The 17624-nt window shown below is 41.0% G+C and overlaps 1 long non-coding RNA gene across 1 annotated transcript; it reads right to left on the bottom strand.

The window, feature by feature from the left end:
* Positions 1 to 308: 308 nt before the first annotated feature.
* LOC134295715 (uncharacterized) lies at positions 309 to 6171 on the bottom strand. Its single transcript, XR_010002348.1, has 2 exons — positions 5563 to 6171; positions 309 to 1289 (listed from the first exon to the last, which is right to left on the bottom strand). It is a non-coding gene; the product is annotated as an uncharacterized LOC134295715 (long non-coding RNA).
* Between the last annotated feature and the right edge of the window lie 11453 nt (positions 6172 to 17624).

Genomic DNA, 17624 nt, shown 5'->3' with positions numbered 1-17624 from the left:
TGCAACCTTTCGGTCTGCAAGTTCAGCAGCTCAGTGCTTTAACACACCATGCCACACAACTTTAAAGTATTTAAAACATAACAAAAGCAGTTTAAAAATTCAATATCCACCATTAAAAACAATTCTGCAACAACCTGCTAGTAGCCAAAAGTCTACATAAATATAAAAGTCGACATGCCCAAGGAAGAAAAGCAGAGGGGGGCCCTTTGTCCGACTTCACGGCCACCGAGACGTCCCTCTCTTGCAGGCAGCTCATGGAGGAAATTGCCTGCCAAAGGCTGACGAAAGAGGAACCATCAACTCAAGACCAGAATGGACTAAATGTTTTATTTTGGCTCATGATTCAGCATAACATGAAGGCAACAGATGCATGCATAACAATACAGGAAATGAAGAAATAACAAAAACAGTTCAGTAACTGAATAAAGGAGAAGTTGTCTGAAGAAATAATATCAAATATATATATAATTAAAGCAGTGACAAAGTTATCAAAAGAAACTAATAATTTGCAGTTGCAATAAAAGAGAGATTTCTTGAAGACCATATTGTGGCCTTTCTTAACTTCCACCAGCTCACCTACTCGAAAAGCAAAGATATGCAAAATTAATCTTAAACTTTTTGACTGCTCTCATTGTATGAGATCTATTGTGGAATTTTTGTGAAAGATGATAAGAGCAAGAGCTAACAATTTGGAAAAGTAAAGACACAAAAGCAGAAGAGCCTCTATAGAAATCCCACCTAAATTCATACAGTAGAGTCTCACTTATCCAACATTCTGGATTATCCAACACATTTTTGTAGTCAATGATTTCAAAACATCGTGATATTTTGGTGCTAAATTGTAAATACAGTAATTACTACATAGCATTACTTCGTATTGAACTACTTTTTCTGTCAAATTTGTTGTTTTGATGTTTTGGTGCTTAATTTGTAAAATTATAATCTAATTTGATGTTTAATAGGCTTTTCCTTAATCCCTCCTTATTATCCAACATATTCACTTATCCAACATTCTGCCGGCCCATTTATGTTGGATAAGTGAGACTCTACTGTACTTTGTTAGGTGTGATTAGAAATGTAAAAATATATATTTTTAAAAAATCTATATTAATATAACCTCCATTTACTGTCATTTTTGACCCCAAGGAGTGACATCGTTTAGAGAAAAATGATAGCAAACACATAAAAGTAATGATTTAAGAAGCCACATTTTGGTCAACTTTTCCTCACTAATCACTTTTCAAATTCCTCGATGAGCATTGTGATATCTCTGAATTCACGGTCTATATCTGGAAAGAAAAAGAAGAAGAATTACAACTAGGCTGCCATCCCTGTGGTCAAATAACCAGCTCCTAGTGTCTAATGCTTTTGGATGTGAACAATATGGTGAAGGTTACTACAAAGATAGCAACTTACCTTCCAGCTTCTGATAAAGGAATTTCTTGGCACTGAGGGATTTGTAAATTTACTTTACTTTTACTGAAAGGCTCACTCTATTGAAATTGAATCCAAAAGCCTTACCAAAAGCTGCTCTGGTCCCAACTGCCATTTGGGATGACGAGAAGGGTTAGTGTATTGTTCCCAACCAACATTTGGGGCTATTCTGCAGAGGCCCCAAAATCATACCCTCCAACACTGCAGAGATGAAAACCAGAACATATGTGGCCAAGCAACACCTGTATGTGGTCAGGGTGGCAGAACATATTAAAGATGGAGGGAAGAACAGCCGGGAGAGGCTGCAGCAGGAAATGCAAGATCTCACTTCCGGAATTAACTGAGTGCAGGCATGTAGCAGGGGGGGGGGGGGGCTTGAGGGGCTTCATCTATTCTTGAAAAAACTAGAGGAGAGGTGGAGAACTTCCTCCAACAATTCCAAAATTACCCAACAGCAGAAAATAAGAAAAAATGGATAGAAAAAAAAACAAAGTCTGGAGAACTTAGAAAAAATTGAAGCCACAAAAAAACACCTGTAGATCAAAAATGATTACCAAATCAACTCCATCAATAACTTAAAAAGTTTGGCCAGATTCCTTAAAAAAAACAGGCCAAAAACAAAATTCTAAAATTAAAAGATTACAGGGGTCAATTAAAAACAACAGATAATGAAATTAGAGAAATTATGGCAAGTTTTTATGAGAAACTCTATGAGGGTAAAGACACACTAGAACAAAAAGTTTATTTACAGAAAAACATAGACGATCAGTCACAAATAGAGTTAAACAACAAAATATCAAATTTAGAAGTTGAAAAGGTAATAGACAGTCTAAAAGTGAATTCAGCCCCCGGACCAGACAACCTAACTACAAATTTCTACAAATTTTTTAAAGGGGAAATTACTCCGAATTTGGTCACACTTTTCAACGTAATCATGGAAGGAGGTAAAGTTCCAGACTCTTGGAAATATTCTGAGATAATTACAATTAAAAAACCGACTAAAGATGACACAGATCCTAATAATTATAGACCTATCTCCCTCAGCAATGTGGATTATAAGATCTTTACAAAAATCTTATCAAATAGAATAAAGGAAAAAATCCCTAATATAATCCATGAAGATCAATATGGATTTATTAAAAATAGGAAAATAGCAGATCCTATCAGGAACATCTTAAATACTTTAAATCACGCCACAGCTAATAGGTCTAAACTGCTTATACTTAAACTTGACTTTCATAAAGCATTTGACTCAATAAACCATAAATATTTGAGTAAAATATGTGAGGCTAGTGGAATGGGGAATGTACCATGTAATATGTAATGTAATAAAAGAGATATACAGTGGAAATAAGGCAGTTATAAATGTAAATGGGATTAATTCGAGACAAATTAATATTAAGAGAGGAACTAAACAAGGATGCCCACTCTCCCCATCATTATTTGCATTGGCCATTGAACCTTTGGCAAATTTAATTAGACAGGACCAAACCATCAAAGGATACAAGGCGGGCAAGGAAGAAATAAAAATAAATCTTTATGCGGACGACACCATGATAATTTTAAGTTAAGTAAGGTGAAAGAGTCATTAAGTTCCTTGGTCAAATTAATAAAGGAATTTGGGGAAATCTCAGGGCTTGAAATTAACTTAGGTAAAACAGAATTTCTCCATAAGAACCTAACATTGAAAGAACTAGGAATTGCTCAAAATATTATAGGAGTGAAACTGGGAAAGAAGTCACTAAAATACTTAGGCGTAGAAATTCCAAAAAAATTAAATAACATCAGCCAATCAAACTTTAACCATTTATGGAAAACGACAAATAAATTAGTTAAAATCTGGGGAAAGAATTTTCAGGACATCACCTCTAGACTTAAAATTTATAAAATGAAGATTCTACCCAAATTCCTATATTTATTTCAAAATCTGCCAGTAAACATTTCTGCAAAACTTTTAAAGAAGTGGGACAGTTCCATAAAAAAATGGGTAGCGGGAGGGAATAAAAATAGAATTTCTAATTTTATATTCTATGGCACCCAAGAAATGGGGGGGGGGGATGGGGAGCCCCATCCCTGGAGTTGTATTATGAGGCATGTCATATTGCTAAATTAATAGAACTGGAACTGGAAAGGGAAAAAAAATTGGTGAAACTAGAGAAAGAATTAAATGATTGGAAAAAGGGCTCATTTATGGGAGAAAAAATTGATTAAAAAAAGAGCTTAAAAAGTTAAGAGATGGCCCCCTTCTCTCAACACTGCAGGTTTGGAAAAGATGGCAAAATAAATTACAAATAAATAAAATAGATCCCTTTCCGCTAGAAACCCTGGAAAACAAAGATAAAACATTTAAGAACTTAATCAGGTCCCTGAAAGAGAATGGAGTAAATAAGGTAGGAGACCTCTTGGAACCTAATGGAGATATTAAAAAATGGGATAAGATAAAGGACAAATGCGGTTTAAAGTATTGGTTAGCTTGGGCAGGGCTGTCACAAAGAGCACATGAAATAAAAAAGAAAGAAACACTATATGCCCCAATTGATGGAATAATTGGCTGAAAAATAGAAAAAGAGAAAGGCATTATAGGGGAAATATATAAGGAATTAATAGCCTTATCCTATAATACAAAACATATGTTAGTAGAGGCCTGGAAACAGGATATAAACTTCAATGAACACTTAATAAACTCCTGGATCGATAAAACCCAAAAAATTAAACATATAAAAATAAAAGAAACACAAAAGAAAATAATCTCAAAATGGTACAGGACCCCTTATCAATTGGCTCACATTATGAAAAACATTTCTAACAAATGCTGGCATAAATGCGGGGAAATTGGTACCTTTTCCCACATGTGGTGGGACTGCTCTGAAATCCAAAATTACTATAATACTGATAGAGCAGTAATAGAGGAAATAATAGAGCAAAAGTTATATTGGGATAAAGCTCGATTTTTGTCCCTTAACATAGAGGTAAAGGAGGGGAACAACCAATGGTCAGATATATTAAAATTTATGATAGCCGCTATTCATGCCACAATTGCCAGAGGGTGGAAAGATAAAACAAAGTGGGACCTGAAAACCTGGTGGTCGTATCTCTCTGAATATTTAATTAATGATTTCATCCATGAAAAGAAAAATAAATATTTGAATACTCAGTCAAGACAAGATTGGCATAGGAAATGGTCTTGTTTAATCGACAAAACGGAAGGAAAAGATAGGTACAAAACTTTAAATCAGGCCTTCCAGACAATTAAATCAATGTATTGATTCAAGCAACCCAGATTGGGGGGGGGGGGGGGGGGGGTTGGAAGAGGGTGGTAAGGGTGGGTGGGATGGGGGGTTTAAAGGGGTAATTAATTAAGATATATGGTAAAGGGAATCACAATTGGAACCTGCATCCCAGCCATAAAGTTTGTAATCAGTTTTTGTGTTATCATTTAGATGGCAAAGGTTTGCAGTGTATTGTTTTCTTATCTGTATGAAGAAATAATAATAATAAAAAACTTTTAAAAAAACATTTATAATTTAAACTGTTATGTTTATTCATATCATGATCTGATCACCATGCTCAATATATCCCATATGCATGGGGATATTGGGAAAACAATACAAAAGGTTTGCTAGGGTAGACCCTCTCCCGCTCAGACTCACCCCCCCCCCCCCGCCCGAACCAAAATCCCAGCCCCTCCCGAAACAAAATCCTGGCTACGGGTCTGACTGAGTGCAAACTACTTCTGCATTTTGAACTCACTGTGCAGCAATGGAAATAAGCAGAAGAGAAAAATGAGAAAATGGGAGAAGGAGAGAGAGAGAGAAACAGGGTGTTTTAAAAGCACTGAAAAAGTGGAAGAGGGTTAATTATGACCCTCCCTGACCAATGAGGACAGTTGGGGTGCTCCCTTCGTTTACCAGGACTGCAGGCTTTGTGGAATGGCCCCTCTGCTGCTCCCCATTTCTAATCTCACAGCAAGGTGCTTTTGTGACCATCAACTGTGTCTCAGTTAATGAATAAAGGACAGAAGAGGGGAAAACTGGAAATAACAGTTCCCTGTACAAAGTTTGCAAACTTCAAGATACCCTTCTAGAATATAATGATCATTCACACCAGGAGCCCCATGCGGAGGCTTACCTGGTAGCTTCACAGCCAGCTGGTCTTCCTGCAGCAAGAGCAGCTTGAGCAACGTGGAAATGTCCTTCTTCAGACTCTTCACAATGTCCTCCTGCAGGACACAAAGCATCTCTCACATCACTGGGAAGAGGCAAAGCATCCTACTTTTCATGCCCAAAGGATCTCATTGAGAGAGATCTGGGCAGCTCCCGCCAACCATCAAAAAAGAACAGTCAGTGACATTGACCATGGGTTTCAACTAGAGCATCCAGAATTTCCAGGCAACATGGCCACTGACTATCTTAGCTGAGGAATTTGGGAGGCGTAGTCCTAGGAATGGACAGTTTCATCAAGATAATAATAATAATAATATTAATAATAATAATAACAACAGGAAAAACTCAGCCGCTATCAGGACCTCAATATTGAACTTCAAAGACTCTGGCAGAAACCAGTGCAGGTGGTCCCGGTGGTGATGGGCACACTGGGTGTCATGCCAAAAGATCTCAGCTGGCATTTGGAAACAATAGACATTGACAAAATCACCATCTGCCAACTGCAAAAGGCCACCCTGCTGGGATCTGCGCGCAATCATCCGAAAATACATCACACAGTCCTAGACACTTGGGAAGTGGGCGCCTTGCCGGGATGGGTCTCGGAGGTACTGTTTTGCAGTGGCTCCGGTCCTTCCTGGAGGGGCGTTCCCAGATGGTGTCATTGGGGGACACCTGCTCGGCCCCACAACCATTGACTTGTGGGGTCCCGCAGGGTTCAGTACTGTCCCCCATGTTGTTCAACATCTACATGAAGCCGCTGGGAGAGATCATCAGGAGTTTCGGGGTTCGGTGTCATCTGTACGCAGATGATGTCCAGCTCTGTCACTCCTTCCCACCTGTCACTAAGGAGGCTGTTCAGGTCCTGACCCGGTGCTTGGCCGCTGTGTCGGACTGGATGAGGGCCAACAAATTGAAACTGAATCCAGACAAGACAGAGGTCCTCCTGGTCAGTCGCAAGGCTGAACAGGGAATAGGGTTACAGCCTGTGTTGGACGGGGTCGCACTCCCCCTGAAGACACAGGTTCGCAGTCTGGGGGTTCTCCTGGACTCATCGCTGAGCCTGGAGCCCCAGGTCTCGGCGGTGGCCAGGGGAACCTTCGCACAACTAAGACTTGTGCGCCAGCTGCGCCCGTTCCTTGGGAGGTCTGACTTGGCCACGGTGGTCCACGCTCTGGTTACATCCCGTTTGGACTACTGCAACGCTCTCTACGTGGGGTTGCCTTTGAAGACGGCCCGGAAGCTCCAATTAGTACAACGGGCGGCAGCCAGATTAATAACTGGGGCGGCTTATAGGGAGCGTACCACCTCCCTACTTAGCCAGCTCCACTGGCTGCCGATATGCTACCGAGCCCAATTCAAAGTGCTGGTTTTGACCTATAAAGCCCTAAACGGTTCTGGCCCAATCTACTTGTCCGAACGTATCTCCTCCTATGAGCCAGGAAGATCCCTAAGGTCATCTGGAGAGGCCCTGCTCTCGGTCCCGCCTGCCTCACAGGCACGGCTGGTGGGGACGAGGGACAGGGCCTTCTCGGTGGTGGCTCCCCGGCTGTGGAACACCCTCCCCAGAGAAATACGGCAAGCCCCAACCCTTTTGAGTTTTAGAAAAGCCCTGAAAACATGGCTATGTGCCCAGGCTTTTGAAGATTAAACGATAATGACGACCCGGACTGATTTACGGCTACAGCACGAGGATTTTGGAGGAATGGATTTTAATCATATGTTTTTATATTTTTTATATTGTTTTAATTGTTTTATTGGTTTTTTATAGCTGTTTTAATTATGTATAGGCATCGAATTGTTGCCAATTTTGTACGCCGCCCTGAGTCCCTTCGGGTGAGAAGGGCGGGATATAAATGTTGGAAATAAATAAATAAATAAATAAATAAGTGTTCGACTTGTGATTTTGTGATACGAAATCCAGCATATCTATCTTGTTTGCTGTGCCATAATATAATAATAATAATAATAATAATAATAATAATAATAATAATAATAATAATAATAATACATTGCATGGAAAGTTCCTTGACAAAATTGAAGGAAAAGCTGATAAGGAGAAGACCTGGCTCTGGCTCACAAATGGGACCCTGAAGAAGGAGACAGAAGGCCTGATCCTTGCAGCCCAGGAGCAAGACATCAGGACAAAGGCAATTCAGGCCAAGATCGAAAAATCAGCTGATGACCCAAAATGCAGACTGTGCAAGGAAACCAACAAAACCATTGATCATATCCTCAGCTGCTGTACAAAAATCGCACAGACAGACTACAGAGGTACAACTATGTGGCCCAAATGATTCATTGGAACTTATGCCTCAAGGACCACCTCTCAGCAGTAAAGAACTGGTGAGATCACAAACCTGTAAAAGCATTGGAGAATGAGCACGCAAAGATACTGTGGGACTTCCGAATCTAGACTGACAAAGTTCTGGAACACAACACACCAGACATCACAGTTGTGGAGAAGAAAAAAGCAGCAGTCTTTCCAGTGGATTGCATTGAAAGTCAACATCAAGAGGATTCCATCCCCAACATACCCTTAGTTTGGTGAGCTCATTCAGCATCTCCTGTTGGGCCTTCTCAAACATCTTATTCTTCACTTCTTTCTCAATGTTCTCCCTGAGGATGTCCTTTATGCAATTACAACAATTTTGCCCACTAATTTTGGAGGAATCAAGAATTGTCAAAACCTTACTAACAACTACCACATACAGTAAAAAGACCTCGCACCCACTTTGCTATACATTCTTGAATTCGCTCATCTATCATTTCCCATTTCAATAACATCCTAGGCATCTTAGCAATTAAATGTACATCAATAGCACACAATTGCAACTGAACTTCTGATTTACTCAATTCAAAACCAAATAATTGCTTGTCTTGCTTAAATCTCTCCCTTAGTTGTAAATAAGAAAACTGTCTGTGAAAGTAAGAGTATCTTCCAAATGGTTGATGTGATGGCCTGACAGCTGTGGTGCTTAGTAGTCAATTTTTCCAGCAGGGCTGAGACACAGGAAGACTACGCAACGTACAAAAGAGAAGAACTGAGGATCTCAAGCACTTAGCTTGTCAGGAGGAAACACTGCCTTCCTGAGATGTGAGCCAGTAACCAGCCGTTTTGCCATTCAGCCTCTTGACCATCACACAGTACTGTCTTTTGCCAATGGATTAGCTGACCAAAATTCATTGATTAAATTCAAATAACTTCTCTAACTAAAATCTCTCAGTTTGATCTGCTGGAGAAGCAGAATTAGGGTGATTAGTTCAAAGGAAACCTGAGCCATCTTCTATAGATATAAAAGGGTAATGAAATTTCAGCCTAGGGCAAAACAACAAAACTACACATCCTAGAAACACTAAACTTGGCAGCACAACCCCTCATCCATGCCTCTGTGTTCATACAACAAAAAGAAAAGAAAAATAAAGTCCTAATTAGAGGGAGAGGAATAATTGTTTTTATCCAATTGCTGCCAGTTAGAAGGCTAAGCTCCACCCACTTGGTCTCCTAGCAACCCACTCAGCCCAGGGGACAGGCACAGTTAGGCCTCACTTAGGCCTCTTCCACACTGCCTATAAAATACAGATTATCTTATTTTAACTGGATTATATGGCAGTGCAGACTCAAGGCCCTTCCACACAGCTATATAACCCATTTATAATCTTATTTTATCTGCTTTGAACTGGATTATTTTGACTCCACACTGCCATTTAATCCACTTCAGTGTGCATTTTATACAGCTGTGTAGAAGGGGCCTCATATAATCCACTTCTAAGCAGATAATATAAGATTAAAAATATACAGTACAGTCTCACTTATCCAACATAAACAGGCCGGCAGAACGTTGGATAAGTGAATATGTTGGATAATAAGAAATGATTCAGGAAAAGCCGATTAAACATCAAATTAGGTAATCATTATACAAATTAAACACCAAAACATGATGTTATACAACCAATTTGACAGAAAAAGTAGTTCCAGGTGCAGTAATACTATGTAGTAATTACTGTATCACAAATTTACCACCAAAATAGCACAATGAATTTAAAACACTGACTACAAAAACATTTACTACTAAAAGGCAGACTGCACTGGATAATCCAGAACACTGGATAAGCGAATGTTGGATAAGTGAGATTCTACTGTAATATATACCACCATACTTCGCCACAGCAATGCGTGGCCGGGCACAGCTAGTAAGGATATAAAAACATAGTCATTTTACTAAAGCATTAGGATGTTCTGACATAAGGCACAAGAGCTGGAATTTTGTAAAGGCAACACACATACATAAATAGATCACAATTTCTCTTCCAAACCTAGTCCAATCCATGTCCTGAAATCCTTAGGCTGCCTCTCTTAACCTACTATGATGAACAATAAAAAATGTAAACTGCATCCATCAAAGGCAGAAAAGAAAATCTCTCACCTTTATAATGGGGTGTCAGAGAATACTGGATAGCCCATTGCAGTGTTTGGTAGATGACAGTCTTCCTCTCAAGAATCTTTTTCTTCAATCTTTTCAGGATGACATCTATCTGTGGGGGATCAATAGAGACGTTCACAATTTGTTCTCTCAGTCACAGCCATGACCTTCCAAAGTCAGGCTTTTGTCCTGGGAGAGCCTCCAAGAGTGCATGACAGCAGACCATCCATTGCTGTATTGTCCAAGGTGGATGAAGTCTTGAACCCAGATTTTCTTGGCCATCTGAGTCTGTATCACAAGGCACACAGGGAAAGGTTAGATTCATCACTGTTGATGATGCTGTTGTGTACCTTCAGGTCATTTCCAACTTATGGTGAGCCTAAGGTGAATCTATCACTGGGTTTTCTTGCCAAAATTGCTTAAGATGTGGGGGAGGGATGCCACTGCATGCCTTTCAGGCCAAAAGAGTGTGACATGGCCAATGTTATCCTCTGGGTTTTATGATTGTGTGGGGATTCAAATCCTGGTCTCCTCGGTCTTAACCCAACACCCAAACCTCCACAACATGTTGCTGGACTCATTAAAGGGAAAGGTTTCCCCTCGACATTAAGTCTAGTCATGTCCAACTCTGGAAGGTGGTGCTCATCTTCATTTCTAAGCCGAGGAGCCGGCGCTGTCCATAGGTCATGTGGCTGGCATGACTGCATGGAGAGCCATTACCTTCCCACCCGAGTGCTATCTATTGATCTACTCACATTTACATGTTTTCGAACTGCTAGGTTGGCAGAAGCTGGGGCTAACTGTGGGAGCTCACCCTGCTCCCTGGATTTGAACCACCGACCTTTCAGTCAGCAAGTTCAGCAGCTCAGTGGTTTAAGCCACTGCACCACCGGGGGCTGTACTCATTGCTTCCCCACAATTATAGAATTCTTCCTACAGGTAGACCGATGGAGACTATCACAGGCAAAGTATAGGGAAGGATCATAGGAGAATTCTGTCTCGCTCATTCAGTTGTATGCAAGCCATTTAATAGACATGAGGCATACAACCTCTCTCTCTCTTTTCAATTAAGAACCTTCAAATGTGTATGATAAAAAAAACCCCTCAATTCAATGGTGACCGCAGCACCTTGGTGAGCTTCCTACTTTTGGTAGTATAGAATCATGGAATCATAGAATCACAGAATTGGAAGAGATCTCGTAAGCCATCCAGTCCAACCCACTGCTAAGAAGCAGAAAAATCAGATTCAAAGCCCCTAGAAAATAGCATTCTAATAATTCAAGACACTTATATATTCAATCTTACATTTGTAAAACCAGAAAATTTAACAATTTGAGATTGAAAAAGAAACTTACTTCATGAATGAAAGTTCCAATCTTGCTGTTATCATTTGGGATTTTTCTATCATGTGCAATTTGATGAATCTTCTGTTTCACATCTTTTATAAACACATCGAGGTGAGACCACAGGGTGCCTCTGGTAGCCCTCTCCATCCTATTTGAAGAACATGGTAAGTTTCATCACAATTGAATGGGTGTGCTTGAATTAAGCAAATTTAGTTTCAATAACACAAATTTACACAAGAACAGTGAGATTTCTGGAACATGTACATTTAAAAAAGAAGCCCTGTCCATCCAAGTCTCCATAGCAAAGACACAAAGGAGATCTATGATTACCTTGTTGACCACAGCATAATTATATTTGGATGTTGATTGGCCAGATTGCCTATCTAGCCTCCTTCATCTTCCCTTGCCTCCCAGCTGGTTGGAGAGATCCATATGGATTGCAAAAGCTGATCCAGGAAGACCCAACATAAATTACATTGCGAGAGATCTCATTTTTTTTGCCATAGTCATCATCACCATCATCAGCAATCACTCATGTCCAAATATGATTGCCTTCCAAGTGTAGTGTCTTGGCAGTGGGTCCTTAAGTAACTGAGGAGACCTATTCTGGATCTGCATGTTCTTCCGCAGTGAGGACATCGGTTTCCAGGTGGAAGGTTGTTAGTGTGTTCTGCTGTTAGAGTGAAATGTTAGATCAAGTTATGCTGTTGGGTGTTTGTAACTGTGTGTTTCCAGCAGCGCATTCCAGCAGCACATGGGTTAATCACAAGCCAGCTTGATTGATTGCCCGCAGGACCAATAGGTCAGGGCTTCCCTTTGAACTGTCTGACCGGAACTTTCATCATGAACTGAGGAATGCAGAAGGTGCCTGCTTGTAATGATAACAGCCTTGGCAGCGGAGAAAACGTGCCATGTGTCTGGAGAGTTATGGCTTTGAGTAATTGTATATAACTTGTAAATAAAGCAATTAGACCTGCTGGGATCAGCAGTAAAACAACAACTGAGCTGACATTTTGTTGGTGCCACTTTTGCTGCTGCATCAAGTGGTCCTTCGGGTGAGTAGACAGAGAGAACTGACTCATCAAAACAGTCAGGGTGGTGGACAATCAATTTATCTCCCACTCCCCAGCCCCTGACAAAGGTGGCCCTGGTCAGAGTTGGCTTGAGGCACCTTCCTCTTGACATGTTTCTCCCTTTCACCCTCCATTTCTGCCTCTTTGAATTCCACAGCACTGTTGGTCACAGCTGACCTCCAGTTAGAACGTCCAAGAGCCAAGGCTTCCCAATTCTCAGTGTCTCTGCCAGTTTTTAAGGTTGGCTTTAAGCCCATTTTTAAATCTCTTTTCTGTCCACCAACATTTTTTCTCTGTTCGTCAGTTAGAAGTAGAGTAAGTGCTTTGGGAAACAGAGATTGGCATTCAGACAACGTGGCCAGTCCAGCAAAGCTGATGGCAAAGAATCATCACTTCAATGCTGGTGGCTTCTTCCAAAACACTGGCGTTTGTCCCAAGAAACTTGCAGGATTTTTGGGAGGCAACACTGATGCAATCGTTCTATAAGTTGAGTGTAGACAGTCCAAGTTTCGCAGGCATACTTACTTACTTACTTAGGTGATCCCTCATAGTTCGAGGATGATGGTCCTCCATCTTTGCTATCTTGGGGATGGATCCATAGATGGCTGAAGAGACCGATTCTTGACCCGCATGTTCTCCCGCAGTGAGGACATCGGTTTCCAGGTAGAAGGCGGTCTCGGTCAGGGTTGGCTTGACGGGCCTTCTTCTTGGCACGTTTCTCCCTTAAGCCCTCCATTTGTGCCGCTTCGAACTCCGCAGCACTGTTGGTCACAGCTGACCTCCAATTAGAGGGCTCAAGGGCCAGGGCTTCCCAGTTCTCAGTGTCTATGCTGTCAGGGTATTGTGTATTGTGAAGTGTTAAAATCAATCTGGATACAGCAATTATGGAGTTAATGAGAGTCTGCTATGATTGATGTATCACAGGACCAATGGGGTCAAGTGTGTTTTGACCGGGACTTACTATCTGGTTCCTGTGGAATGTAGTGGGAGTGTGTTTTTCCTGTGTAGAACGGAGAACAGCGATGAGCAATGTGCTGTGTGTGTGCATGGGTGCTTTCGGCAAGCACTCATGGAGGAAAGGACTGAATTGACTCTATTTGTATATAGATCATGTAAATAAAGTTTAATCAACAGTTGGACTTCGTCTGCTGGAGTGAGTTTATCCAGTGTTGTTTTCCACACGGGGAAACAGTCTGGAGAGAAGGAGGTGAACCGGGATGGGGAATTTTTGGATTTCACTCTGCTACCCATCATCCCCGCTGACATATGCCACAGTTTTTAAGGTTGGCTTTAAGCCCATCTTTAAATCTCTTTTCCTGCCCACCAACATTCCGTTTCCCATTCTTGAGTTCGGAGTAGAGCAGCTGCTTTGGGAGACGGTGATCGGGCATTTGGACAACGTGGCCAGTCCAGCGGAGTTGATGGCGTAGGAGCATTGCTTCAATGCTGGTGGTCTTTGCTTCCTCAAGCACGCTGACATTTGTCCGCCTGTCTTCCCAAGAGATTTGCAGGATTTTTCTGAGGCAACGCTGATGGAAACGCTCCAGGAGTTTGGTGTGACGTCTGTACACAGTCCACGTTTCGCAGGCGTAGAGCAGGGTCGGGAGGGCAATGGCTTTGTAAACAAGCACCTTGGTCTCTCTACAGATGTCCCGGTCATCAAACACTCTCTGCTTCATACGGAAAAATGCTGCACTCGCAGAGCTCAGGCGGTGTTGTATTTTAGTGTCAGTGTTGACTTTTGGGGAGCGGTGGCTGCCAAGGTAGCGGAAATGGTCAACATTTTCTAATGTGACACCATTAAGTTGTATTCCTGGCATTGCAGAGGGGTTAGCTGGTGCCTGTTGGAGGAGCACTTTGGTTTTCTCGATGTTCAGTGAGAGGCTGAGCTTCTCGTATGCTTCTGTGTGTAACACCCCTAGGCTGTGTGAACACTGGAAACCAACACGGAGGCCAATAAACAATCTAATATCTTTATTCATGCAATAAAAGAATAAAACAAAAGTATGCAGAGTATATAGTCAAGCAATTGTCCTTTTAGGAAAGATCAAAAATAGTCCAAATAAATGAAGTTATATGTCCAGTAATAGAGTCCAAAGTCTATAATCCAATAACTGAAACACACTCAAACTCTTTGGAAGTTGAGTAGGGAAAGAGCAAGGATTCTCAGGAAGATTCTTGAAGTAAAGTCCAGACAAGGATTCGAGGCTAGGCAAGGTAATTCGTGGTGGATCTGAAACGCAGTCCAAACTTGATCAGGAGTGGAAATGCAACTCCCAGTCTACTCGTGAGTAAGCGCACCAGAGGGCCGCTTAGAAGCTTGGAAACAAGGGACGATGTTCTTCTTTGAATAGTCACGTTGACACCGCGATAGGGAAAGCTCAGTGCAGAACTTTTATGGAAGTTCAAGAGCTCTCCCCAACAGGTGTTTAACTCCCCAATTCTTCCCAAAGAACGAAGCTGTTTCAACATCGTACCAGATGTCTGCCTCCCCAAAACTTCCCAAGGGAAACGGTTTAATCACCATCGTCTCTCTCCGCTAATCTCGCACTTCGTCTTAGAAACTGCTTATGGGAGCGATGTGTTTTGAGAAAGGCCTTCCTATCAAACACAACACTTTCCGGGGAAACAGGCTCTGTGTCAAGGGCGCCCCTAATTGGCTCTGGCACGAAAATGTCAACAGGGGACATCTGGAATTGAACAGAATCTTGCTGAGATGGGAAAAAACCCAAATCCTCTTCAGTTTGATCTATGATGGCTGCGGGGTCATGGGCCAAAGGTCCCTGAGACATCACACTGTGAAGGTGTTTAGAGTGGCTTGTAGGTCTTCTTCTGAATGCGCACAGACTACGTTGTCATCGGCATATTGGAGTTCTATAATAGATGTTGTGATGACCTTGGTTTTGGCTTTCATTCTGCTGAGGTTAATTAGCTTGCCATCTGTCCGATAGATGATTTCCATGCCAGTGGGAAGCTTCCCATCAACAAGGTGAAGTATCATAGCAATGAAGATGGAAAATAATGCAATGACACATCTCTGTTTGACACCTGATTCCACCTTAAATGGATCACTTTGGGAGCCACTGCTGTCCAAGACTGTTGCCATCATGTCATCATGGAGGAGCCACGGGATGTTGATGAATTTGTGAGGGCATCCAATTTTTTGCAGGATGGTCCAGAGAGCACTGCCTTTGCAAGGTCAATGAATGTCATGCAGAGGTTGGTTTTGTTCCCTGCATTTTTCTTGGAGCTGTACAGTGAAGATCATGTCCACTGTTCCTCTGGAGAAGCGGAAGCCGTCCTGGGATTTTCTGGGAGGGTGTCTTCTGAAATAGGCAGAAGGCGATTTGCAAGGATTCTTGTGAGGATTTTCCCCAGCGGAGGTTAGAAGGGAGATGCCTCAATAGTTTCCACAGTCTGTTCTTTGCCCCTTTCTGAAGAGGGTGATGATGGTGGCATCTTTGAAGGGAGTTTCTCAGTCACCCACACTTTTTTAATGAGCTAGTGGAGTTATTGTGTCAGCTCAGGTCCACCCTCTTTAAAGATTTCATCAGGGATCCCATCACATCCACTGGCTTTGTTGGTTTTTTAGCTGGCTGATGGCTTTGCTGACTTCCTCCAAACAAGGCAGTGGTGCAAGCTCATCCCTGGTTTGTTGTTGAGGGATTTGTGAGACAACCTCTTTGCTCACATTGGAGATGCTGTTAAGAAGGTCTTTCCAATGTAATAGAATTGCTTCTTTATCCTTCAGAAATTTGATTCCATCTGATGAGCATAGAGGGTGTATGCCATGATTTCTTGGTCCATAGGTGAGCTTTGTGGTGTTAAAGAATCCCCATGCATCATGGACATCTGGCAAGGTGTTGAATTTTTGAGCCTTTTTTGTCCACCAGATGTTCTTGAGTTCTCTGGTCTTTCTTCGGACCTCAACTTTTGCACTGGTATAGATCTTTTTCTTAGCACTGGAGTTGATGTCCCTCTGCCATATTGGAAGGCTTTCTTTTTCTTATCAAGCCTCTTCCAGACTCTTGGATCAGTTCTTAAACACAATTCTGGAATGAGCTTTGTGTATTCCAAGTAGACTGAACGTACTTAGTCCTAATCTTTTTTTATACTGGTTTTAAACTACTTCATTGAATGTGTTGCAATAGCAAATTAGTTTAGTGTTTACACCTTATTTTATTTTTTGTTATTTAATATTTAATGTTTATTTTACTTAAATGATATTTGTCTTTACTGTTCCTATGTAAAATCATACTACATATTTTTGGCATTAATATTGAAATCTGAAATATATACAGATAGTCTTTAATGGACTCTCCCTCCTCTCTCTATATTACCTTCCAGTTCCCCTGCTCTACATTTTAATTCTTAATTTTCCCAATTCTTTCCCGAACAATATTCTTAGAACCTAAGAGTGTCTGCTCTTAAACAGTATCTTCCACTATATATCCAAGTTTATTTTTTCCTTGAGATATTTACTTAATTTGTCCCAATCTGTTTTTGTATCCGTTTTTTCTGAAATTATCTGCCTTAATGTGTCCATGTTTTGTATGTCCATCAGTTTCAACGTCCATTGTTCTAGTGACTGTATTTCCGCTGTTTTCCAAAGTTTCGCAATCGTGATTCTGGCTGCACTTATCATGTATGTGAACAGTTTTTTGTTGTTTGTGTCTGTGAAAAAGTCCGTTAACCCTAATAAAAATATTCCGGTTTTAGTGCAAGCTTTATTTGTAGTATGGTCTACATTTCCTTCTGTATTGTTCTCCAAAACCTTTTCATCTTCTTACACATATCTTCTTTACATAAACCTCTTCTGTTTCCCAAATCAACAGCTGTTGGTATAACACTTTGATTACTTTCTTTTCAAGCTTTAAAATTTTGTCCCATACTGTATCATTCCTCTCAAATCCTATTTGGCTGTCTGTTTTGAAACCTTCCCTGATCTGCCAATAGTTTAGCCAGGTTATAGATGGTTCTAGTTGTTTTACCTCCTCATATGATTTTAACCTTATTCCATAAGTATCTATTTTTACCAGTTGTTTATATGTTAACCATCTTTCCCTGGGGTAATGGGTTTTTTTTCCCGTGATCACATGCGGCTCTCTCCTTTTATTGTATCACTATAACCATAAATAATATATATATATATATATAGAAAGTCTTTAATGAATAGGACCTTAATTT

Source organism: Anolis carolinensis, chromosome 1 (assembly GCF_035594765.1).
Source record: "Anolis carolinensis isolate JA03-04 chromosome 1, rAnoCar3.1.pri, whole genome shotgun sequence".
NCBI lineage: Eukaryota > Metazoa > Chordata > Lepidosauria > Squamata > Dactyloidae > Anolis > Anolis carolinensis.
Note: the sequence above shows the minus strand (reverse complement) of the source record. Positions and strands in the feature narration are given on the sequence as shown.